General features: G+C 39.2%; 1 long non-coding RNA gene across 5 annotated transcripts in view; it reads right to left on the bottom strand.

Moving 5' to 3' along the window:
• Positions 1–7,527: 7,527 nt before the first annotated feature.
• The window catches only part of LOC147832527 (uncharacterized), an 845,986-nt gene continuing 826,852 nt past the window's right edge, over positions 7,528–26,661 (bottom strand). Inside the window, exons 1-4 of one of the 5 annotated variants that reach the window (XR_015516654.1) lie at positions 8,568–8,751; positions 8,343–8,410; positions 7,979–8,211; positions 7,783–7,920 (exon numbers count right to left, since the gene is read on the bottom strand). This is a non-coding gene — a long non-coding RNA (uncharacterized LOC147832527). Of the gene's footprint in view, positions 7,921–7,978; positions 8,752–26,661 lie in introns of those variants that run through there. The other 4 variants (XR_015516655.2, XR_015516653.1, XR_015945333.1 and 1 more) reach the window with 4 other exon arrangements.

Here is a 26,661-nt window from a genome sequence, read left to right as displayed (position 1 = left end):
CCTTGCTTTAGACAAACTATACATTTCGAAAATGAAGCGCGGCTGCGGCTGGAAAACAGTGTTTAATGCATCGCTCGTCACTTCAGGAGGAGAGGTGAATTAATTTAACTAAACTGCGACATGGTCATCTTGCGGAAAAATTACCATCGACCCAACAGTAATGTTTTCCCCTCTCTCTCTCTCTCTGTTGGTAAAGCGCTGTCAACAAATATTTTTCCTCCATATCCCATAATGAACAGCGCATCGGCCTACAGCAGCTGAATTAGTCCAAAACGCGCAGTACTTTTTTAGTTTTAGTACGGATCATATTCTCACCACAAACGAACCGCTCCAGGGTTCGTTTAAAAGCGTACCAAGACCATATCTTCAAGCAGGTCTCGATATGCTTATTTGGTCTGCTTTTGGTGCCTATTCGAGTACGATTGCTCCATTCTCACCTGCTCAAACGAACCGTACCAAAAGGGGAAACGAACTCTAGTGTGATTCAATCGGATAAATAAGGCAGGTGTGAAAGCACCCTGAATCATATTAAAATCAGAGTATTGGTGTCCATGTAAACTTACTCAGATAATGTGTCAGATGATGTCACAAGCTGTCTGAGATGGTCCGTTCCTCACCTTTAAGGTGATTCCATGGGCCCTAAATTTAATTTAGAATAAGTTTGACATGTTTCTCTCTTACATGCAACTTTTGTAAAACATCTGCTGCATTTTAGTGTGTCAGAATCCTTGCTTGTAAAATATAGCCATACTGTAAAATGCTTAGTTTAAGCAAATTAGATGAACGCGATCTTGCGTATTGATGAAGTGAGTCACTCGCCGCATGCGCCGTACTGCTCGCTTTGCCTTCTATAGGCAACAATAACAAACGCCTGACATCACTGACATCCGTATACCTCAAAGCTGTTTAGAATTAATCATTTAGAGATGGTGTGACACAACGCTTCTTCACGGGTGTCTTTAATGCACCCCTTTACGCTTCTTAAGCGCGTCGCACAGTGAATGCGCTACTCAGAGCTGCGGCACGAAGCGCACAGTTGATAGTAGCCTATCACACACCAGACGGGCCCATTCGCATGCTATTTTAAAATGAAACTATTCAGATGGCGCTCTGTGGCATGACAGAAGTATGAACTGTCATGAGTTGTGGCAGGATGCCGCGGACAGCCGCTGACTTGCGGATTCTAAAATGCATGGCGTTGCACGTTGCCGATCGGCACTTCCAGTGCGCGACCTGCTTTATGTTCTTGTTGGAGCACCGGAACACACCGAATTGCATAACGGTTCCAAAGGTACCGGTGCCATAGTGGCATCAAGTTTAGGTACCCAACCCTACAAAAGACCAGCGATGTGTTGTTGGTCTTTACTAACACATGGTGACCTCTTACTTGAGGGAAACGTGTTTCAGAGCCTGAAACACTGACAACATCTCCCAGCAATCGATATGCATGTGGAGAAGATGGTCCCTTATTTGCCCCAATGTGGGAAGGCACCTCAGGGTTGCTTCCCAACCCTCACAAGTGGCTTCTGAGGTCAGTATCCTGCGCTGACAGATTACTCCCAATGTAGGGCTTGGGACAGAAACCAGGGCTGTCACTGTATCGATAAAGCTTGTAGATAATGTCACAAGGCTTTGATTATGCAAAATCCTGTCACCGTACCCTGTGTTCTCACTCTCTCCTCCAGGTCTATGTTACAGATTACCTTCAGTTACCTGCTTTTTCACGAAGTCACAGGTCATTTGAGTTATTTGCTCCACCTGTTTCTCATCCCTTTTTTCTTATTTATAGCGCATCATTTCCCTTCATGTTTGTCAGTTTGTTGTTGTTGGTGTGTGTATATCGCTCTGTTACCCATATTTGTGTCCAGGGCTGCCAGTAAACAAGTATTCCGTTGTTTTTGGATTGTTTCCATGGCACGTCCCCGGCACTCACCCGACTTGGTTTTCTTTGTTTCCAAAGACTTTTTCCTAAATAAATAATTTGTGTTCTGCACTTGAGTTCACTCCTTCTTCTACCCGTGACAGGAACAGACTGACCAAGCATGGACTCAGCAGAGGATGTCAACATTCGCAGAACGCTCGCACAACAGGGCGCATTACTGGGTCGACAACAGGAGGAGATCGCTGCCTCGCACCAAGCTGTTGCGGAGATGTCCCAACAGCTGGTCGTGCTCGCCGAGCGCCTCAATCAGCCACAGCTCGCTTTCCCGAACCCTCCAGCGGCTTCCCACGCCGGAAGAGGGGATAACTATTCCACGACAGGCTGAACCCCAACTCAATCCACCCGCCGCTTACTCTGATGAGCCCAACTCCTGTCAATTGTTTCTTTCCCAGTCCTCCCTCACATTCTTGCTCCAGCCATCTTGTTTTTGCACTTGGAGACTTCCAAGGTGTCTTTCACGATAACTGTCCTGATTGGCCAGGCCAGAGAATGGGGAACGGCTAAGTGGGGCAGCAAAGATGAGTGCTTTAATTCTTTTAACGCCTTCTCTGACGAACTGAAGAAGGTATTCGACCGCTCCCCACTGCAGACCGAAGCGGCGAGGGCGCTAACGGCGCTTTAACAAGCGGAGCGCTTGGTGGCGGATTTGGATCGAGTTCCTTACTATGGCGACGAGCAGCGGTTAAAATGCCAAAGCTCAATGGGACCACTTTCTTCACGGCCTGGCAGTTAAGGGCAGTTTGATGGTGAGCGCCACGAATATACATGCACTGTCTGGGGGCCGGGCGTCTCTCCAAGCCTGGATAAATGTTAAGGGTTCCATTAAATAAAGCTTTAATTGATTGTAAAATTTACATATTTCATGCTTTGTTTATTCTCCACAAATAAACATGTAGCAAATTATAATAATAATGTAGATTAACTTGCAGGCATATCTACATTAATAATCTGTGACAAATTATAATGTAGATTAAAGTGCTCGCATATCTACACCATTGTTACTGTAGTAAATTAGCTCAAGGTTATTCGTCCCGTGCCTTTCCCGCCGTTATAATGTTGCGAGTTATGATCTAGATTTTAATGCTCGCGTACCTTCTGGAACATTATATAGCGGACTAGCTTAGCGGGAGGAAGATTCATTTGAACGGGGCTTCAAATTAATCGACTCTTTTGATCCGAACAAACGAATCGTTCAGCAAAGCTATCAACATAAAGTTTGAGCAGGGTAGCAAGATCAAAGTTTAAGATATTAGATTCATTAATATACACAGGCACCTTTCTTTATACAAAATTAAACTTTATTGACTAATCTTACAGAAACTAACACCTAACACAAACAAACATTCATAGAAGCATAGGGAAGAGTAACAAACGTGAAGAGGTTGAGAAGATGTAATGATGGGAAAACCTCTGAGTTTTTAAGCGCAAACCAAATGTAATCAAATTCAATACAACCCTTCAATTTTCTCTTTAGGGTTGAATTTAGTTCACACCAGTTAAGACGTTGGGAGAAAGGTGATACTTGCGGTCTATTCGTGATGTCCGAGCTCCCGTTGTTGAGCACGTGGTTGGCTGTTGTTCTTTGTTCCTCATGAAGCAGTAGTTTTAAGTTGAAGCGGCAAAAAGGATTCTGGGTGGAGAAATATTCGAGCGTGGTGCGATTAACCCTTTCTATCTGGGTTTCTGCCTCCTTTCTTGGAGGTTTCTCAGTCTCTCAGAGGGGGGTCGATCAGGAGTTGCGGTTCAAAGAGAGACGGGGAGAGAGAGGTTGAACAGAACGGGTGCATACAGAGTGAGGCGAAGAGAGACAGTTGAGTTTAATTCAATTCAATTCAATTCAGCTTTATTTGTATAGCGCTTTTACAATGTAGATTGTGTCAAAGCAGCTTCACATAAATGGTCATAATAACTGGAACAGTGTGGTTCAGTAACTGGAACAGTGTGGTTCAGGTTTTAGTGTTTAAGTTCAGTTCAGTTCAGTTTAGCTCAGTTCAGTGTGATTTAATCATTACTGAGAGTTCAAACACTGAAGAGCAAATTCATCGATGCGCAGCTCTACCAATCCTGAACCATGCGAGGCAGTGGCGACAGCGGAGAGGGAAAAAAAACTTCACCTGATGGGAGTGAAGAAAAAAAACCTTGAGAGAACCAGACTCAGTTGGGCACGACCATTTTAATTTCTCCGCTGGCCAAAAGTCTTGTGCAGAACTTCATTCGCTGTGGTTTATGCTGGAAGATGGCCTCAATGAAGACTCGTCTGTCCCTGGAGCGTCGCTGGAATCAGACACATGTTCTCCACTCCCCACGACCATCAGCGCAGCAGCAGCTCAGGATATGGCCTGGTCCCAGATATGGAATCCTTGGGATCATCACGTCGCTGGTCTTGGATCCAATCAGTGACTCCGCCTAATCTGAGGACCTCGGGATGAGTATCCCCAGGTGAAAATAGAGAATTAAGAGAATAATTAGCGTAGCTGCTGTTCATAGTGTATATAAGCAAGATGCAGAAGCCTGTGTGGAACCCGCTAGGTGATGCATTGAGTGTATGCCTTACTAAACAGATAGGTCTTTAATCTAGTTTTGAACTGGGAGAGTGTGTCTGAGCCTCGGACATTACCAGGAAGGCTATTCCAGAGTGTAGGAGCCATGAAAGAGAAGGCTCGACCTCCTTTACTTGATTTTGCTATTCTAGGTACTACCAGAAGCCCTGAATTTTGAGATCTTAAGGAACGAGTTGGTTCGTAGCGAGACAGAAGGTTGGTTAGATAAACAGGAGCTAGATTATTTAGAGCTTTATAGGTGAGAAGTAATATTTTAAATTCAATACGAAATTTAACAGGCAGCCAGTGTAAGGAGGATAAAATTGGGGTTATATGATCATATTTTCTAGACCTGGTCAGAACTCTGGCTGCTGCATTTTGTACTAATTGAAGTTTGTTAATAGAGGATGCTGGGCAGCCAGCAAATAGAGCATTACAGTAATCCAGTCTCAAAGTCATAAAAGCATGGACTAGCTTTTCTGCATCTGAGATGGATAGCATATTTCGTAATTTAGTGATATTTCTCAGATGAAAGAAAGGCAGTTTTTGTGACATGGGATATATGGTTTTTAAAAGTTAGATTGCTGTATAATATGACACCCAAATCTTTTATAGTAGAGCTAAAGCTAACTTTGTATCCCTCTAATTGTAAATTGAGTTGCGAGATCTGCTGTGTGCAAGGTTTAGGCCCAATAAGTAATAATTCTGTTTTGTCTGAGTTTAAGAGAAGAAAATTGTTGGTCATCCAGTCTTTGATGTCTTTGATACACTCAGTTAGTTTAGAAAGTTCAGACGTCTCGTCAGGTTTAGTGGAAATATATAATTGAGTATCATCTGCATAGCAGTGAAAGCTGATCCCATGTCTTCTAATAATGTCTCCCAGAGGTAGCATGTAAATTGTAAACAGTAAAGGGCCTAAAACTGATCCTTGAGGCACCCCATACTTTACTGGGCAGATTTGTGAAGGCTGTCCATTAAGATTCACAAACTGGTAGCGGTCAGTTAAGTATGACTTAAACCATTGTAGAGCCTGTCCCTGGACACCTGTAGACTTTAAGCGATTTATGAGGATATTGTGGTCAATGGTATCAAATGCCGCACTAAGATCGAGTAAAACTAATAGCGAGACGCACCCTCGGTCAGCAGCTAAGAGTAAATCGTTGGTTATTTTCACTAAGGCGGTTTCTGTACTGTGGTGAGCCCTGAAACCTGACTGAAACACTTCAAAAATATTGTTCGTCTGCAGAAAAGAGCATAATTGAGTGGAAACAACTTTTTCTAGTATTTTAGACATAAATGGAAGATTAGAAATAGGCCTATAGTTAGCTAAGTTGTTGGTGTCTAGTTGCGGTTTCTTAATAATAGGCTTAATAACAGCTAGCTTGTAAGAGTTTGGAACATGGCCTATATATAAAGAAGAGTTGATAATGTTAAGAAGAGGTTCTCCTATAGCAGGTAGCAGCTCTTTCAGTAATTTTGTTGGAATTGAGTCCAGCATACACGTAACTGGTTTAGAGCTATTTATAATTTTTACTAATTCTTCATGTTCTATGATTTTGAAGCAGTGTAGGTTATTATTATGATTTAATGAAATATTTACAGGATTTGGAGTATAAGCCGGTGCAGAAAGTTTGGCATCTCCTATTTTCTGTCTAAAGCCTTCTATTTTATTACTGAAAAAATTCATGAAATCATCACTACTAATTTGCGGTGGAGTAGTTTGTTCCAAGGATGACCGATTATTTGCTAATTTAGAGATGGTGTTAAATAAAAATCTAGGATTGTTATGATTATTTTCTATCAGTTTGCGCAGGTGCTCGGTCCTGGCAGATTTTAGAGCCCTCCTATAGCTGGACATACTGTCTTTGTACGCAATTCTAAAGACCTCTAAATTAGTTTTTTTCCATTTACGTTCCAGGGCGCGGGTTGCTGTTTTGAGCGCACAAGTATGACTATTATACCATGGTATAGTTTTAATCTCTCTAGCCTTTTTTAATTTGATGGGTGCCACAGTATTTAGTGTGCTAGTAAAGATGGCATCCATACTGCTGGTTACTACATCAAGATCATTTGAGTTTGCGGGTGCATTACGAAATAGAGAGAGATCAGGTAAGTTATTTATAAATTCATCTTTAGTTGACAGAACAATAGTTCTACTAGGGCGGAGTATTGGAGCGGGTTTGCTGATTTCAGGTAAACACAGCTTATATAGTAAGAGGTAGTGATCTGTAATATCATCACTTTGTGGTATAATGTCTACGTCAATAACCTCGATTCCATAAGACAGAATTAGATCTAATGTATGCTTTAAGCGATGGGTTGGACCCACAACGTTTTGCTTTATCCCAAGTGAGTGTATTAAATCCATAAACGCGAGCCCTAATGTATCATTAGCGTCATCTATGTGGATGTTAAAGTCACCTACAATTAGCAATTTATCAGTTTTGACTAGTAAGTCAGAAATAAAATCAGAAAATTCTTTTAGAAATTTGACATAGGGTCCTGGGGGTCTATATATGGTGATTAAAGCGAGAGATAACATAGGTTTTTGTATAGTATCTGGAAGCTGAACATTAAGCGATAATACTTCAAAGGAGCTAAACATAAGTCCGTTTCTCTGTTTAATATTAAGGAAATCACTAAAGATTGATGCAACTCCACCACCACGACCAGTTTGACGAGCCTCATGTTTATATAAGAATCCTGGAGGAGTTGCTTCATTTAAGCTAATATAGTCATTTTGTTTCAGCCAGGTTTTAGTGAGACAGAGTGCATTAAGATTGTTTTCTGTTATTATTTCATTAATGATAAGTGCTTTAGGTGCAAGTGACCTGATGTTTAGGAGACCAAGTTTTACGAAATTTGTATTTTCACTTTCTACTGGTTTTTCTGGTTTGATTCTTACTAGATTTTTCCTGGAGCACACAGTACGTTTATTTCTTAATCTAATAATACGAGGAACAGACACAGTCTCTATAGGATTCGCCAGATATGCGTTACTGATGTTTAAGTGGGGTGAACAAGAGTCTAGGTGGCTATAGTGTGAATTTTGTGAATTTTTACCTGCTAGTCAGATGGTGCGAAGTAGTCTGGAGATGTTGTCCGACAGGAGTTCAGCTCCGGCTCGACTGGGGTGCAGGCCGTCAGGACGGAAGAGCCTAGGACGCTCCCAGAAAAGATTCCAGTTATTAGCAAAGAGCAATTTCTGTTCTTTACACCATGTTATTAGCCATTCATTCAAAGCTTAAAGTCTACTGAACCTTTCATTTCCTTGGCGGTAGGTAGGAAGCGGCCCAGAAACGATGATCTGCGTGGCGGGCGAGGTGCGTCGAACCGTCTCGATCAGGCTCCTGAAGTCCTTCTTCAGGATCTCTGACTGCCGGAGCCCGGTGTCGTTTGTCCCCACGTGGAGGACAACGGCACCAGGATGGTTGGAATCTGTGTAGAAATATTTCTCACACGGGCACCAGGAAAGCAGACAGTACTACTTTATTACCTTTTGAGGAGGCGGCACGGACGTGACGAACGATCGAGTCACCGATGATGGCCACATCGGGACCCGACTCGCGGAGAGGGGAGAAGCGGTTCTCCGTGGAGATCTCGAACACAGGCGGAGACGTTCTGCCCCGGGATCTGGGAAGCACCTTGCGCGGCTGCACCCAGGCGCCGTGTTAGCCGGGTGTCGGCGTGAACGACGCCTGGCTGAGCCGCGCCCCGGGTGCGCTGGGCCTGGACAGAGAAGGACGCGGGGTTGAGGTAGAGGGAATGATGTGGTTGTAATTTCCACGTACCTTAGGTGATGAGACGGCCTTAGCATTAGGTACGACGAGAAGTCGTTCCCGTAGCCGCGACCGTCTTACCACCAGCGCGCGGATCTGGGACTCCACTTCTTCCAGCTCCAGCTCCAACGCCTCCATCGATGCTTCTCCTGCACACAAGGACAGAGACGGAAGCGACATTTTACGGGGTAAAGAGCAAAGCCAGTAAGTCAAAAGTGTATGGTTAAAGAGGTCGGTAGCTTTAGCTGACCAGCGGCGCTAGCAGGCTAAAGCTACAAACAACAGGCGGATGCTCGAGGGACAGACCGTTTTTAAAGCAGTTTTGTTTGTATAAATGTATTAAGGGTTTGGTCACCCTAAGTAGGAGAGACAAATACTTAGCGAATGAGGAAGAATTTAATGATTAAGATTTAAATTGCGAGTAAATAGCAAGTCCAAACTTCAAGCACACAGTGTGTGACCGAACGGAGACAGTGACGCCAGTGACGTCACTCGAGCATGCGCTAACAGGTGCAAACAGACAATCCAAAAGCTTGGTCCTAAACTTTTATAGGGCGGGTTCGGATCCACCCTCCATGGAAAGTTGACCAATTAGAAGCTAACTTCCTGTTAAACATTATATGCAGGGGTATTAAAACAAAAATATTAATACAAGAGAAAGGGAAACTTTGCAAAACATATGATTAAACATAAAGAGAGTAAAGTTTATATGAAAAAATCAGTGTTAAACAAGCAGTTTAAAGAGTCATTTGTAAGCCGTTCCTGTGTTTAATGCAGCATGGCACATTCCTTTGGGTTGTAAATACCTTGGAATCAGGTTTCGAGTCTTCTCTAGGCAAAGTTGGCTCAGTTGTGGAATAAAATGCTAAATATTTATGTGTCTGGTCAGCCATATTCGTTACACGATTGAGGAGCTGAATGGACTTAGACTTAGCCAAGCGGCTGGGTGTTTCTATGATCGTCCTGGATAGCCTAATTTCAGCAAAAACACTTTGCGGCTCTCACCTGGCTGTGATCACCCACTGCACTATTCCCCTCACTCTTACACCTTCAGGCAATCACGTGGAGCAGTTACAGTTTCTCCTTATTCACTCTCCCACTGCTCTCCTAGTTTTGGGTCACACATGGCTAGTTAACCCCCTGGGGTCAAAGACCGCGTATACGCGTTCTGACAAGTTTTTACCTCATTGAGCTGAAATGAACCTAAATTACACTTTCAGTTTTGATTGTACAGATAAGAACACTACATCAATTGAATCTGTTAGGTGTCTACTTTTAAATGTGTACACTCACAACAAAAATAAATGTCTGCTTTTGCAAAACAAGGAAAATAAACAGTGTCGGCATTCTGTCTTTTCTCTCTCCGTGAACTGTTTTTAGAAACGCGTCAGTAAAATGCGCTGAAACTCCGCAAAAACAATACACCCAGACACGAGACACGTATCTTTATAAAGCTTGAAGTGTCTACTTTTAAACGCAGCTATGCATGTTGAAAACAAATATTGTTTGATAAAGTAATCAGTATGAAACCAGCGCTATGTCTTGCTTCTCAGTCTGAGCTCATTAGAGTTAATGCGACCACGCCCATGAAGCTTTGACATTACAAACAGCCTGCATGAGGAGCGCGCAACTGTAGACTGTGTCAGGAAAAACACGTAATTAAAATGAACTGAAACTCAGCAAATACTCGACAAAGAAAAATGTGAGATGTTTCTAAAGAAAGCTTGACATGTCTACTTTTGCATTTACCAATTCAAGTCGAAAACAAATAATCTTATGTAATTCATAAAAAAGAAAGGGCAGGTACTGATTCTCCTGTCGCCTCATTAAAGCGAACGTGATCAAGCCCGCAGTGAAGGGGCAGTTCATATGGAAATGAACTGAGGTGAGCCAGCCAGCCAGGTGATAATGTACACGCTCCCTGAGACATGGCATCAAACAACAAGCTTTATTATAGTTACTTATTTTGTTTGAACTATGGCACGCTACACGGGTGAAGAAGCACAGTACTAAACAGCGCAAAGAATTTACCTTCTCCTTAGAGGAAGAGTGAGATTCTGATGATGAGCGCATGCATTTAGAAGAACATCTAGACCCAGCAAAGGACAGAATTCCTGCCGATAAGTCTTTTAATCTAACCTTTATGATACTATATATGTCGTTACAGGCCACTTATAGTTTCATTGCTATACAAAGTGTATCCTATAACGCAGTTGTTCTCAAACTGTGGTACGCGAACCACTAGTGGTACGCAGGCTTCCTCCTAGTGGTACGCGGAGGAACCGCTGAATAATGAAAGAAACAATTAACACTTTTAATCCTTTAATGCGTAATATAACATCGATGTCATCAGCATTGGCTGTTTTGTGAAGCGTATAATCACAACGCTGTGCTTAGAATGTTTATTTTAGTGCAATGTGTCATAAGCTGCTATAAATCATTTTCCGAAGTTTAAGAATTGATTCTGAAGCGTGATTTGACTGACATAAAAAGTAGCCAATCACAGTCGACCTTGTCTAGTTGCGTGAAACGTAAGGGCGGGACAAATGCTTTCTGTGTTGCAGAGACAGAAAAAACAAATTAAAAACAAATGTTTTGTTGGAATAATGCTTCTCGGATGTTTTCACTATAGAGATGTCTAAACCGCGGACATATTTCCTGCCTTTTTGATGATCTACAAACATGTTTCGTTCTCTGACAGCCAGTCGACTCGCCTCTGACCTGTCACTCCTCTAAACACAGTCTGAATGGCGGCACGGGAATGGAGGTATTGCGCAATAACTTATTTCTGCAAATGTGGCGAGTGCTTTATTTTAACACGAGAGCGCATTCATGTACGCAAATCGCTAAAACAGATATGTGAGCTCTTAAATAGGCTTTTTTTCAAATAAACTGCCTGTGAGCTCAGATTGAATACAATTGCGATCTTTCCACTATTAAAGTAGACATTATTCATCTTTGTTTCTTGACTAAATTTAGTCAAAAGTATTCAAAGTTATCAAGTATTTAGAAATAGATTGATACATGATCGATGACAATGCTAATGGTCTTCTTATTTGGCTGTGTTGTGAAGTGAAACTTACTTTTAGCAAAGGTGGATTTTCTTTTTTTTATTTCTTTATGACAAAAGAATTATGCTGGAAACGTTTCTGGATGAGGTATTTGTGTGATTTATACATTTAGCTGTATTCTGATCTTTCTTAAAGCATTACAGGTCAAAGCAATCCGTTGTTACTTATTGTTTATTTATCAAAATTAACAATAAGGCTCTTAAAGCACTGCTTTGATAAATGTAGTGTTGTCATATTTCAAATACCTCAGGTAAAATGAAGTCATTTGTTTTATTAATGTTTTTTTTACTGACAGTGTACTTTTTTTTAAGTTTCTATTTTAGATTAGGTTAAATGTAAAATAAAATCTACATGTGATGTACAGCTTTTTAAGAAACAAATTTACCATATTGTAAAGACAAATTGTGTAAAATATGTAAATAAAAGGCTAAATTTAAATCTTTTTACCATATACTTTAATTAAAACTTTCAAAGCTTGTAAATATCATTTTAAAAAATGGGCAAAAAGTGTCTCTATGGCCTTAAAGATTATTTGGTAGTTTTACCAGTGCTATTGAAAAAGATTAATTGTCATGAAAGGAAAAATCGACCATACTTTCTTTGTTAGTGCAATTTCCTATACATGTAGCTTTGGGATTTAAGCAATTAAACCATTCAATCAGGTTTCCACGTAAAAAAGTGATTTCATAATGAAAATCAGATTTTTTTTTTTCAAAAGTAACCAACTAGTACTTTTTAAAAGATTACTTTGTACTTTTACCTAATATTAGTATTATTTACAAAAATGTGTGTTATTTTAGCAGTGTAATAGTATTTTTACTTGAGTACAAAAAAGATTTCACAAGCATTTAGTGCAGGTTTATTATATTATGAATATATGATTAATAAATATTATTTTTAATGTTTTTTATTTGTATCCATTCCTATGCAATGTTTTATTGGTTGCTGGGAATACTTTTTAGGTCTTCAATACATAGCATGTCAGTCTTGAAAAAAAAATAGATGCTGGAATTGATTTTCATTAAGGTGTGCCTTTATGAACCCTGTCATATGTACATATAAGGTCCAAGCAACATCTCCAGCTTTTGATGAATAGGCTACAATGAATACTTTAGATTTAAGTACAGCAGTATTCTTTTTACTTTTTAAGATCAGCACCATTTTTGAATGAACTTTTAAAAGCACATTTTAACAAAATCTTTTTTTTTTTAAATATGCAAGCACAGTTAATGTTCAGACTATTTCAAATGTTTAAAGTGACTGATAATAATACATATTCTTAACAATAGGAATTAATCTGCATCGTTTTTAAACTGTGCACACCTGTAGCTGCTTAATTAGGCCTACGACGCTATTTTTTAATACTGGTTAAAAAATAACGTTGTAAGGTGGTACTTGGAGAGACAATTTTTTTCTAAGGTGGTACTTGGTGAAAAAAGTTTGAGAACCACTGCTATAATGTATAGCGTGTAATGATAAACATAGGCCTATATAATAAAAAATATAATGTTATATATATGTTATATATATATATATAATAATTATATGTATTATTATAATTATATGTTATATATATATAAATTATTATTATAATTATATGTATATTATAAAAATAAATACTTGTTTACAATACAGGTGCTGTTCTGTTTAAAATTCCTATGTGGTAACTGAGTTTATTAGGTTTACTAGTATTGAGTTATTTTGTGTGATAGTTAAATATATTTTTAATAAACTGCAAACAAAAAAATATATAAATAAACTTATTTTTTTTCTCAGATTCTTTCTTGAAACTCTTAGTCACATACATGTCTGATGGCTGATGTCATTATGCAGCTCATTATGCAGGTCTTTGTCTTCTCTTGTGTTACTCACTGCATAGTAATGATAGTTTATGCCTTCTCGCATAAACTATTTTCACACAGAAAGTGACTTAGAAATTTTAATTTATTGTATTGTTTTCTGTGAGCAAGTGAACAAGATGATTTTTAATTTTCCATTTGTTTTTTCCACAATCACAATAGGATTTACCTACTGAGTAGGCTCTTCTATTTTTGCTATTACTTTCATTTTTTCCATCCTATTCAGCTCTGCTCTCAATAGTTTCCACTATCGCGCCTAAAGTGAGCGAGCCAGGGCGAGCCAAGGCCAGTCGCGTTTCCACTGTCACTTCCAGAGCTTAATCGGGCCAAATCGGGGCTTTCTTGGGGTCAGCGGCCGGCCTTTTTCGGCCCGCCGAATACCTTGGGCCAAAGAGGGCCAGCTGGGGCTTCGGGGTGGAGTGAAAGGCAGGCACTGTTTTCCGATCGCACATGAGTACATGCGCCAAACAAACAAATAAATAAATAAATAAATATGGGAAAGAAAATATCTAGCCTTGTGGGGTCTTTTTGCGTATGATCACCCTTATGTTTCCCTGTTACATGTAAGGGTGTTGCATAAAATATTAAAGTAGTTTTAATTTATAGTGACGTTGCTGCTTCCTTCTTGATGTTTCAATAACACATAATAATCTTTACACCATATTAAAGACACAGCAGACAGTAAAGGTTTTCGAGAGTTATTGTCAAGTTTAAAAGGTGTATTTGTGCACGTTTGTCACCAACTCGGTCCCAGTCATTCCCCTCGCTGGCCAGCAGAGGCCGCCATCCCCGGACTTCTATCATTACATCATCCACATAGACTGATTGTGCACATACCTGAACTGAATCTCGTTAATGACTCACGCCACTTATATAAGCCACACTCAAACAACTGTTCAGTGCGAAGTCTTGTTTAGTCCCGGCCAGCATTACTGAGCATTCTTTCCTGCCTGATCTCCTGTGCATAACCCCGGACTGTTTCTGACTTTGAGTTGCCTTCTGCCTGCCCACGACCCTTGCTTGTTACACGGACTCTGAACCACGCTGCCTGCCCTCGACCCACGCCTGTCATAAGGACTTTGAACCACGCTGCCTGCCACTGATCTATGCCTGGTAAATCACTGTGTCTGTCAGCTGCCAGCCCCACGACCTTTATTGATTACTGTTGATGTGTGTTTGCACTGTAGTGCGTGTTGGATGTTTGTGTTTGACTGTGTTTAATAAATACTGCAAAATGGATCCCTCTGTGTCAGTCTCCACGTTACAACGTTTAAACGCCTGTATGTGTGTGTAAGACCAAAAAAAAAGAGCTCCCTTTACAGCTGTGTTGATGCTGCACGGCTTTTTTTTTTTTTTTGGAGATAATAATACACAACATGGATACAACAGAAAGACATAAAACTTAACAAATTACGTGCCCACTTTCGTAGCCTTTAAACAATAAAGTGTCATATCTTAATAAAATAGCTTAAATTGTTTTGAAATATAATTGAAAGAATTACAAATATATTTAATAAATTGCATTAAATAAATAAACCAGTATAAAATAAACAAAAGCTATCTAGAACAATGTAGGTAGCCTAAATACAATACGAAAACCAAACTGTTCGTTTTAAAGCCATAACTTTCATTTTACAAAGGCTTATCTGAAAAAAAGATTTTAGATATTTTCTAAAAACAATAAACACCAGAGAAGGTTTGAAATATTATTTATAAAGTATTTGGATACGATGATATTAATCAAATCGTGCAAACAGGGCATTTTTGGGGTAAGAGAAAGCAGAATCTAGCCTACTTTTTTTCTGTCACCCAGTCCTGCGCAACGCCGCTTTAAACGCATCGGGGAAAACTGCAAATACAAAATGTGTTCTATATCCTCAAACAAGTGTTTGTTTTTATATGACGTGGTCTAATTTATAAATGTAACTTTAAAAGTAGAGCTTTAGTGAATAGCTGCTGAACAACAACAAATATGGCTAAATTTTTTTTAGGCTACTTGCTCTTATGTGCTGAAACACAACGTCTATCAAAACAAGAATGTTATAAAATACATTTCATACCTAGTTATAATGAAGATTTTCTGTGGCTTTATATTATGAATGGGTGTGCTCACTGTGCTGGGGCCCTCCGTTGCACAATGCCAACAGTTGGTCGGTGAGTAAACAAATGTAATGAATGGTAATACACAGGTCTGTGCTTATAGACATATAATGTACTGCTGTACAGTAACTTGTCATTTGTTTGTTTCAGTTGTCTTCATTTTAATGGTTTCGTTTCGTTGGGGTTTGCGTGACGCGCTGCGAGCTACTAGCCCGACAGTGGAAACGTGACATGATTTTGGCCTCATTACTCATCTCCCGGGCGATTGGCCTGGACCGATAAAAGCCCTGGCTCGCCCTGGCCCGATAGTGGAAATGCGGCTAATTTTTTTCTTAAGAGTGACAGGAACCTAGGTGGGTGTACTTTTGGTGTCACACTCTTGTATATTCGAATGGTGTGTTCTCCTTCCAGACAGCCTATGCCCTCAAACACATCAGCATACTCTTTGAAAATGTAAATTTCTTCACTTTTGTTCAGTGCCATCACTCTCTTGATTAGGCCCATATGTTCACATGCTTTAATTCCCAGTATCAGTTTAGCATCTGTTCTCACAACAATGAATTCCAGGATATAACTTTTCTTTTTGTATTTCACTGTCCAGTTTCACTTTCCTTTTACTGGTATTTTGTCTCCAGTGTATGTTGACAGTTTTATGTTTGTTGGTTTAAGTATGTTCTTCTTTTGCATTCTCTATAGTAAGCTGTAAGGAATTACGTTGGCCTGCATTTGAATTTGACAGGTTTGTGTTCTAATTTTATTTTGACAATCCATTCATCTGCTTGTGAAGGTGTGTTTGCATTCACAGCCGCAACGAAAAGACTTGCTTGCTGATCCGTGACTTCATCATCTACTGGGTGCAGTTTCCGCGACCTGCACATCCTCACAAAATGATTCATTTTCTTGCAGTTTTTACATTGTTTGCCATACACAGGGCACGCAAGCGCCGTATGCTCAGTTCCACATCATTTGCATACAAACATGCTCGTCTTATCCTTTCCACTTACTTTCGTTTTATTTTGGTAATCTTTATTCCATAACTGCTTATGTTTCACAGCGTCTATATGCTTGCTGTCACGTGCAGAGGCTTGTACACTGAGATCCTTCTCATGCATTTTTTTTATTTGTGCTTTAGTCGTTTCAGACGCGACGCAAAGCTGGGTTGCTTTTTCGAGAGTTATGTCAACTTCTCTTAGCAATATTTCTCTCATTATATCCGGCGTGATTCCACATACAACTCGATCTCTAATAAGGGATTCTTGCAGTTGTCCGAATTCACATGATTTTGCCCTTAATTTTAACTTTATCTCACTTAACTTGTGAGATATGAAGAGGATTTTATTCTCTCTGTATGAAGTATTTTCTAAGTGTAAAGCAGTTAATTTTCTCTTCACAAAATGTATGTAGTGTTTGCAGCAAACATGCCAGCATGTGTTAAAAATACTGTGTAAGATGAGTATGCCTGCACAGGAGCAACACTAGGAGAAGGCTGAGTGACTGATTGTGTAGAATAACTGAATATGTAAAGCACTGATCATATATGTTAAATACTTCTATGAAGCTATATGTGTCAGAAGTTAGAATGAGTAACATATTATCAAGTTATTATCCTATCATAACAATGTATGTAAACACTTAGTTCCTTTGCATAAGTTGCATCTATACTACTCTATACTGACATAGACCTGTAACATCTCTGTTGACATGAGCTAGTGGGCTGAGAGCCAAGAATAGCAGGACCCCTTAGACTAGAAAACCTATTCAAAAATGGTCAAAAGTTAAAAAGAGACACATAGGGGTGTGTCAAAAACATAAATAAAGGAGAAGGAGCAGGAGAGACTTTAGAAGGTGTCCAGGAGAGACTTAAGAATGCTCTGGGGTCTGCTTTGCTCTTTCTTTGCTTTATTATGGAGAATAAAGTCTATTTTCTGATATTCAAAACCTCTGGTCTGATAATTTCTAATTGATAAGACGTCGAATTTACGACAAATGGCGCCCAATGTGGGGCTGGAGAGAGATGGACGAGTGACACTGGACATGCTGGGGCTTGGAGGAAAAACACAAATATGTTGGCACGATAAAAAACGGTAAGCAATTTTAAGCTTATACGTTTGTGTTTTTTCTACCAAGGACCTGCTTGTAATGGTAAAAAGTCACTTGAACTGTTTCTCCAGCTATAGCGAACTAAAAGTAAAAGTAAACATAAAAAAGGAAACAAAGGGGTTTTGAATACCAGAAGAAAATAACAATTTGCATGCAAATGATCTGTGTTTTCCTAAGAGGGCCTTGACGGATAGGATAAACGTTAACTAGTAACTGTTACTCATGTTTGGGAAATTTTTTAATGATGAAGAATATGCATAGATCATTTATAAGTTTTAAGAGGAAGTTCTTAAAGTGTGGTGACAGTTAAGAGATTAAAACAGATTAATAAGGTATAGAGAAAAGCGCGCAAAGGCCTCGGAGTACCCGTTCTGTTTTAATAATAATAAATATTATTATTCAGGAGGCTGGGGGAAAAAAAGGCAAAAACCCTGTGAAATGCTATTTTTACTGAAGAACAGTAAAGAAGGGAGCAGAAGTAACAGGTCACTCAAGAGGAGTGTAGTGGAGAATTCTGTGGTTACAGCTCTAAGGTTAGAGGCTGCTCGGACAGGTCACTCAAGAGGAGTGTAGTGTATTTATGTAATTGTAAGTATTTGTGTATTTGTCTGTGTTGGACAGAAAAAAAATGTGTATGCTGGGGTGCTTAGAAGCCTTCACCTTTGATCTAGAGAGACTAGAATAGAGGTGAGGTTTAGGTTACAGATGAGTTAGAATGAGTGAGAAGTATGATTGTGTTTAGAAGTATGTTTGCAATAAGAGTGAGTTTAAAAGAATTATCGTTTTATATTATAATATAAAAGAAAAACTGCATATGTTGTGTGATTTAAAAACAATAAGATAGAGAGTGATGCAGTTTAGGAAAGATATTGTGATACAGAGGAGGTTTAAGCCTCATAAAATTAATTGAGATCATATTGCATTTGAAAGACACAGACTAAAAACAAGAATATACTAGTTAAACATTTTTCTGAATAATCTCTGTGTGTTTGAAGTTTTTTTAAGTATGAAATAGGCAGAGAGGTGACTGAAATTCCTGACATGTCGACAGTCTGGAAGAAGGTCTGCTTAAGGAGTGGTAAGAATCTGTCTATTTTAAGAACAAAAGTTTCACAGGACAGATAGAAGCTAAAGAATAAAGATATATTATAAGGTATTAAATAAATAGAAATATTATAAAGTAATGTAATAAGATAAATGAAATAAGAAAATATTCATGGTTGAATAAGATTTTATAAATAAAAAGTGTTAATAAAAATACAACTGGAAGTTAGGCTAAGAAATATTAAGAAATTAAAAAAAAATTTAAGCATAGAACTAACCACATATGGAGATAAATTGATATATTAATAAGGAAATAAATTTACAAAATCAGTATGAATCAAAAATAGATAAGTCAATAATTTGAGTAAAGAAAAAACTAGAGAAGAGGAAAAATTTAATGAATATTGATTAATGGAAGAGTTAATGATCAAATGTTTAAGGAAAATAAGTTTAAAGAAAAATGAATTAGGAAAATCTAAGAGACAAAAATGCTAATTTTTGAAAAGGAAAAGAAGCATAGGAAAATGGAGAAAAAAGAAGTCCAAACATTGTTTAATAGAATTAAAAGAGAAGATGTTTAAAAATATATATTATAAAGTAATATAAGATAAAAATTTTTTAGAAAAAACAGTAACATTTTGAAGAAAACAAGATTTGGCTTTAAAAGATAAAATTATGTTTAAGTGCAATAAAAAATTGTTGTGGAGTAAGTTGACTGTTGTCATCTGTTTTAAAGTCAGCTACAGGCTGTCATCTGAGCCAACAGCTATTTGTAGTAAAAGCAGTGAGTCAGATATAAAGCATAGACACTGAGGAAAAATGAAAGAACATCATAGTGAGTTTAAAAATTATATAGTTAATATTTTATGTACTTAAAAGGTAATTGAGAATTAAAAATTGCATTTCAGATAGGAAAAATGCTTAAAGTAAACAAACATGTAGAGTTAACATAGTACTATGAACTCTAAGCTATTGCAGTAAGGATTTTGAACAGTTATATTAGACATTAGGCCACCATATAGTACTGTTGAATTAAAACAGGTATGGAAAGGTTAGAGAAATTAAAATAGTGTAAGATGTAATGTAACTAGTGAGGAAACGCTAGAATAAGATTAGGAAAAATAAGTGAAGCACAATCTGAAGCCAAAGAAATTAATTATAAGAACATTTAACAAATAGAAAATTAAGCATATTTACATATGATAAAAATGATTGAGAATTAGAAAAAATAAGTTTTTAAACAGCAAACAAAAATAGATTAATAAATAAATTAATTAATTTAAAAAATGGATAAAAGGAGTCTTTATTTGATGAAGGAAAAAATGGAAAAAAAAAGGAGTCATGAGCTAAATTCTATATATATTAAATAATATATATAGGGATGAACTTTGGGGGACTGTAGTCTCGTACCTACCAGACATCTCTGAGTATACTGGCAAATGGAAAGGTGTGTGAAAAAACACAAAGAGCAAAATGGCTGTGGACACTTGTGACATGAACATTATGCACAGGATTTACTGAGGACTGAAAAAGCTACATTTGTTCAGAGACATACAAAAGAGACACTAACAAGAGACTGATGAACTGATCAAAGAGAAAATGCTCCACCAGAACTTTACATCAGCTGAGTCAAAGAAAGAAGCCAGCCCAAAGAGAGAGGGGGAAAAACTGTGCCCTGATATGAAGGAATGTCGGGACACCACAGAAGCACCAATTTGTGAGCTAGTTGTCTCAGGTTGCGAGGGGGGATAGTCTGACAGTCCACCTCAAAGTAGCTCCTATAGTCCAAATTAAGTTAAAGCATTACAGAAGGAAAATTAAGAACAAAAGTTAAGCTACCCATTCTTGTATCAAATCAGACTCCTGTCAATTTGAGAGAAATTATTATCATGCAAATTTTTAAGTAAAAAAAGTGTTATAAGGTAATTTTAAGGTGAAACTTTAAATGTGTAATGATGAAATTATATATTATGATGAATGGTAAATAATTTGAGTTTAAGTTTCAATAGGCTTAATAAAAGTTCCTTAAAAACATAGAATGATAAATTACAATGCAGGGTGGTGACTAAAGAAAAAGCTTTTGATAAGGCAATACATAATTTGGAGAATAAATAAGAATGGAACTAAGTATTTAAGTTCAAATTAAGTAAAGAAAATATCTTAGCATAATCTTATTGTAAATGGCCTCAATCAAGATTGGATATTAAAAACTGGAAAGAGATTCAAATCTAGAAAAATCATTTATAGTTAAAGAGAAGATTGAAATAACAATTTGAAATTAATTCATAGGACATGATAAGGTCAAAAAGTAACAGTTCTAAATTAATATTAAACAAATTAAAAGAGAAAAGTGTTTAAGAAAAAGATAATGTTTTACATGAAAACATGTGTAAAAAAAAATTTGAAGAAAATATTAAGGAATAATAGTTAAAACAGAGCCAAGAGAAATTTACAAAACATACAGTAAGTTTTAGTCAGCTGATAAAAAAAGTGCATCAAAATTGTATAAACAACTAGTTTAATGGGAGTGCCTTAGGAAATAATTATGAGCCAAAAGAAAATAACTCAAAGACAAAAAAGGAATTAATATATAGATCAGAAAACAAATTAGCAAAGAAAGAAGTGTCAAATTCCAACTAAATGATTGTAATTACAGGACTGAGATGCAGATAAAATCAGCCTGCACAGTGAGGGTTAAAATGGATTTGATGCAGATCTGTCCAGAAAGAAAACCACTAAATGCTGAAATAGGTATAAAACTCTTTCGGAAAGTGAAAAATAGGAGCACTAATAGAAACATCTAGATACTGTAATATGCAATCTGTCCTAGACATTTCTATCTAAAGTCAATTTCAATGGAGTTAAAAAATTATAAGTAACTAAGAAGATTTAATTGAAGTTAATGTGATAATTAAAATAAATGGTTAATCAAGACAGATAAAAGAGGCTTAATTTTGATAATATGATTTAAGAGCAATCAATAGGAGAAGATTTTCCAGCTGAAGTTCATATTGTATGTGGAGATATGTTCTTTTGGATGGTAAATATATTAAGTGCTTAGTTTCTATTGAGTTTATATTAGGTAACTACAAGAGGAGGGTAGAAACTTGTTTGTACTTGTGTAGCTTGATGAATAGCAAACACTGTATACACCAGAATGCATAAAGGGTTAAAATTAGGGAAAATATCTTAGGATGAACACTGTCACAATATGTGGATGATTGAATTATCTGCAACTTCACAGAGCTCTAGTTCAATTAAAAGACTTGACTGGAGACCATTGCTCCAAACAGTGAGATGATGACTGTTTTGGTGTTGACTAGATAGAGAATTATTCTGTAAACAAGCACAGTTGAGAAACTATGATGAGTAGATGATTGGAGATGGTAGCAAAAGCAAATTATGAAGCTGGAACAGTTATTACATTTGTGACAAAAGAAGTTCTTCCTAAATTTTGAAATGCCTTCAGAAATAAGTTCATAATGGGTTTGCAATCATATAGTATTCATGAAGTTAATAAATGATCAATAAATAAAAACATCTAAAGGAGTATGAAAAATTATGAATAAAGTAAAAGATAGAATAATTGTATTATGCTCAATTACCAGAAATGGCTGAAAGAGATGAAGATGATCCATCAAGACCAATGCTCAATGAAATATGTGAAAATAATAAACTTAATGAGATTAATTTGCTAACAAGTGCATTGGTGAGTGATGGCATGGAAACTGACAGAAACAGGCATCTAACACTGCATCGCATGAACTGCTATTGGGTCGACCCCTGAAAGAAACCTTGCAAGAAACCGCATGACCCTTGCAAAAAACCACATGAAACTTTGCATAAACCCTTGCATATAATCTCACCTATAACCTTGCACATAACCTCTTGGAATGGTTTGCAAAGATGTCTAATATAGTAGGGACTTTTATGAAGAAACAAGTAATTGCCATGTGCATAGCGATATCTGTGCAGGAAACCAGAAAGGAGCCATGTGAGAGAGCAGTGATACAAGGTCCAACTGGTCTAGGTGATTGAGTCTATCTGTGGATGCTCTGGAGAGTTCAGGAGGAAAGGACTATATCTGGATGAGGGCAAATCCAACAGCTGCCAAAGTGGATGCCATGATGAGGTACCAATGCCTCAAAGGAGCGAAAGGAAACAACTCCAGCAAGGAAAAGCTGACCGGAAACAGAGGAGCCTGAATATTCCAAAGCTCTAAACTACTAAGTGCAACGTGTGGAAGCAAGAGTTTATCAGAGCAAAGTAAAGAGTGATTCTGATAATATGCCTGAAAACCACATACAGATGTGCCACAAGTCAAGGGATGATGAATGCACAACTGCAGATTTCAGAACTCAGACTCTCAACCACACATCTCCATCAACATCTTTTCAAAGTTTAATGAAGATGCTGATAGCTTAGAAGAAGAAAAACAAGGATGAGCAAAGATCAAGATCAACATTTGATGTTTTTTACGTTTTCATATTGATTTTGTTTGCATATTTATTATAATATCACTTCAGTATATTCTATATGAGTGTGAAAACTAGCATGTCACGACAAAGACGAAAAGGATCCAATTGCAAGTGTTTATTAACTGAAAACGAAACAAAGGATATCAATGGAGTGAACTGGAAACAAGAAAGTTCAGAACGAGAGCCACGGGTCACAATGAAGACATCAATGAACAACGAAGGATTCTGGAAAACAACAGACAGAAACAAGACAAACAACGGACTGATAACCAGAACACACCACATGAGGAAATATATAGACAGGCAAATAAGGACCAGCTGGAAGATGATTAAGTCAGCTGATGACATCAGCTGATCCAAAAGCACGCTCAACATAAAAGGTAAACAAACACACACCCTCACACATGACAACACACAAGGCAAGATACATAACATACAGGAGGAACACACAGATCCATAAACCGTGACAGTACCCTCTCTCCTAAGAGCGCCTTTTGGCGCTCACAGAAGAGCTTACCTGGCGATTGTAATCATCGATGAGAGAATGATCCAATATGTCCCTTGCAGGAACCCAACTCCTCTCCTCTGGACCGTAACCCTCCCAGTCCACCAAGTACTGGAATCCTCGTCCCCTCCGTCTCGAGTCCAGAATGCGCTTAACCGAATAAACCGTCTCCCCCTCTACGAGACGCGGCGGGGGGGGGGGAACCGGAGTAGGCGGATTAATGGCCGTATGAAAAACGGGCTTCAATTTAGAGACATGAAAAACGGGATGAATTCTCCTGTACGCTGGAGGAAGTTTGAGGCGGACTGCCACTGGACTAATGATTTTAGTGACAGAAAACGGGCCAATGAATTTAGGTGCAAGTTTATTACATACGGTGCGGAGAGGAATATTTCTAGATGAAAGCCACACTTTTTGACCGACAACGTAAACGGGAGGCTTAGACCGGTGGCGGTCGGCTTTAGCCTTGGTGCGCAAACCTACTTGAAGGAGGGTCTGTCTGGCCCTGTTCCAAGTACGTCGACACCTCTGGACAAAGGCGTGGGCGGAGGGAACCGCGACTTCAGATTCCAGACTGGGAAATGCAGGTGGCTGGTACCCTAGACTACACTCAAACGGAGAGAGGCCCGTGGCAGACACTGGTAATGAGTTATGTGCGTACTCAACCCATGAGAGCTGCTGGCTCCAGGAGGATGGATTCTGAGAGACTAAACATCGTAACATACGTTCAAGATCTTGGTTGGCTCTCTCTGTTTGACCGTTACTCTGAGGGTGGAAACCAGAAGAAAGACTTACAGTCGCCCCCATTAAATGACAAAACTCTCTCCAAAATTTAGAGATGAACTGAGGCCCCCTGTCAGAAACCACATCTGTCGGGAGGCCATGAATACGAAAGACATGGTCAATGACAGCAGCCGCTGTCTCTCTGGCTGATGGTAATTTGGGCAGAGGGATAAAGTGAGTGGCTTTCGAAAACCGGTCCACTACGGTCAAAATCACCGTATTCCCGTTGGAGGGGGGGAGACCCGTAACGAAATCTAGCGCAATATGGGACCAGGGTCTCGATGGCACTGACAGCGGCTGAAGAAGTCCAGCGGGAGGGCGATTGGAAGTCTTAGAAACAGCACAAACTGAGCAAGCCAACACAAATTCCCTTATGTCACGAGCCATAAGTGGCCACCAGAATCGTTGCTTGACTAGAGACAAGGTACGACTCACCCCAGGATGACAGGCCAACTTGGAAGAGTGACCCCAACGTATGACGTCAGACCGTAAATCCTCTGGCACAAATAAACGACCCGGTGGGCATCCAGGCGGAGGCGTTACCCCTTCTAAGGCCATGCGGACCCTTGACTCGATCTCCCAGGTGACAGCAGAGATAAAAAGTCTGCGTGGCACAATGGCTTCAGGAGATGATGCATGCTCGGAGTGATCAAAAATTCGAGAAAGTGCGTCAGGTTTAACATTCTTGGAACCTGGTCGGTACGAGATGGAAAAATCGAAACGTCCGAAAAATAAAGCCCACCGTGCCTGCCTAGAGTTCAATCTTTTGGCGGATTGGATGTACTCCAGATTTTTATGATCGGTCCAAACGATAAAGGGAACCCCCGAACCCTCTAGCCAATGACGCCACTCTTCCAACGCAAGCTTGACAGCCAGCAGCTCTCGATTACCAATATCATAATTTCGTTCTGCATTGTTGAGATGATGAGAAAAATACGCGCAAGGATGCATCTTGTTGTCCGAGGAAGAGCGCTGGGACAGGATAGCACCGACCCCCACCTCTGATGCATCAACCTCCACCACGAACTGCCGTGATGGATCAGGGGCAAAGAGAATGGGGGCTGAAACAAAGCAGCTTTTCAGTCGGTCGAATGCAACTTGTGCTGCATTGGACCACCTGAACGGAGTCTTGATGGAGGTTAAGGCAGTCAGAGGCGCGGCGAGCTGGCTGAAGTTGCGAATGAAACGCCGGTAAAAATTGGCAAAACCAAGAAACCTCTGCAGGGCCTTGCGGGAGTCTGGGGTTGGCCAATTTACCACAGCCTGAACTTTCTCTGGATCCATGCGCATCCCCTCGACCGACACGATATGTCCCAGAAATGGAACAGACTGTGCATGGAATACGCATTTCTCCGCCTTGACATAAAGCCCATTCTCTAGCAGCCTCTGAAGCACTCGCCTGACATGTTGAATATGTTCCTGGAGAGAATGAGAAAATATCAGTATGTCATCCAGGTAAACATAAATGAACTGATCTAGCATATCTCTCAACACATCATTAACGAATGCTTGGAAGACTGCAGGGGCATTGGACAGACCGAAAGGAAGAACGCAATACTCAAAGTGCCCCCTGGGGGTATTAAATGCAGTCTTCCATTCATCGCCCTCTCGAATACGGACCAAATGGTAAGCGTTGCGGAGATCTAATTTTGTGAAAAAGGACGCCCCCTGCAGACGTTCGAAAGCAGAAGACATCAGCGGCAAAGGATAAGTATTCTTCACCGTGATAGCGTTCAGCCCTCGATAGTCAATACAAGGACGGAGGGAGCCATCTTTCTTTTTCACAAAAAAAAACCCCGCCCCTGCTGGTGATGAAGAAGGACGGATGATCTTAGCTGCTAGAGAATCAGAAATATATTTCTCCATGGCCTCCCTCTCTGGGGCAGAGAGCGAATAAAGTTTGCCTTTAGGCGGAGACGTACCTGGCAATAACTCTATAGCACAGTCATAGGGACGATGTGGAGGCAGAGAAGCAGCTCGAGACTTACTGAACACTCTCTTCAGGTCGAGGTACTCACTGGGCACGTTTGACAGATCCATGTGTTCCTCCTGAAAAACAGAACGAGACACAGAAGAACAGGCAGACAACAGACACGTAGCATGACAGCTCTCACTCCAAGAAATTATTGATTCCTGCCTCCAATTAATATGTGGATTGTGCATTACCAGCCATGGATGCCCAAGGACCACTGGAGTGACAGGGGCTTTTGTTAAAAAAAAATGAATAATTTCAGTGTGGTTACCAGATGTGATCAATCTTATAGGACCAGTGGAATGAGTAATGGAAGGAAGAGAGAACCCATTGAGAGCATGAACAGATATAGGTTGCGAGAGAGAAATTACAGGAAGTCCAAGTCTTTGAACTAAATCAGAGTCAATAAAAATTCCCTCCGCACCAGAGTCAATAAGTGCTTTAGTAATAAAATTCCCAGATGACCACTCCAACTTAACCTTCAAAAG

Source organism: Danio rerio, chromosome 19 (genome assembly GCF_052040795.2).
Source record: "Danio rerio strain M-AB ecotype USA chromosome 19, GRCz13ab, whole genome shotgun sequence".
NCBI classification, from domain to species: Eukaryota; Metazoa; Chordata; class Actinopteri; order Cypriniformes; family Danionidae; genus Danio; species Danio rerio.
Note: the sequence above shows the minus strand (reverse complement) of the source record. Positions and strands in the feature narration are given on the sequence as shown.